Consider the following 574-nt stretch of genomic DNA (forward strand, 5'->3'; position numbering starts at 1 on the left):
CCTAATTTTAAAGTCTTTCAAATTATAATAGTTATTTAAGTTTGAATCAATGATGTATTATTTTTTAAGTATTATTATTATATATTTATAGTATATAAATGATTTCAAGTTTTTTTTCTAATTTTATTTTTTAATCGGATATCTAATTATCCGAACCGATTAGATTGGTTTAGATCCACTCACTAATCACAAATCTAAACCAATTCGAATCGATTAAAATTTAATCAGTTTAATTTTCATTTCTCTCTAAATCCGAACTAACTCCTACAAAATGAAGAGAATGCTAAAACTATAAAAGCTTATTTTATAAAATTTAGAGTAAATATTATTTTTGATATCTCACAATTTATTCACAAAATAAATTATTCTTTTATCATTCAAAATTTTTTAATCAATATTTAATTATCTAAGTAATTGGTATAAACAGTATTTTTTATTGGCTTAAGCAATTCTTACCACATTATTATAAAAACAACTAATTAGGATTTAATTTCACGCCTTAAACATAATTAAAAGTATTTTTAAATATTTAAAAACTTAAGTTAGGGATATATGTGTCTATTTTCTAACCATG

Source organism: Arachis ipaensis, chromosome B09, assembly GCF_000816755.2.
Source record: "Arachis ipaensis cultivar K30076 chromosome B09, Araip1.1, whole genome shotgun sequence".
NCBI classification, from domain to species: Eukaryota; Viridiplantae; Streptophyta; class Magnoliopsida; order Fabales; family Fabaceae; genus Arachis; species Arachis ipaensis.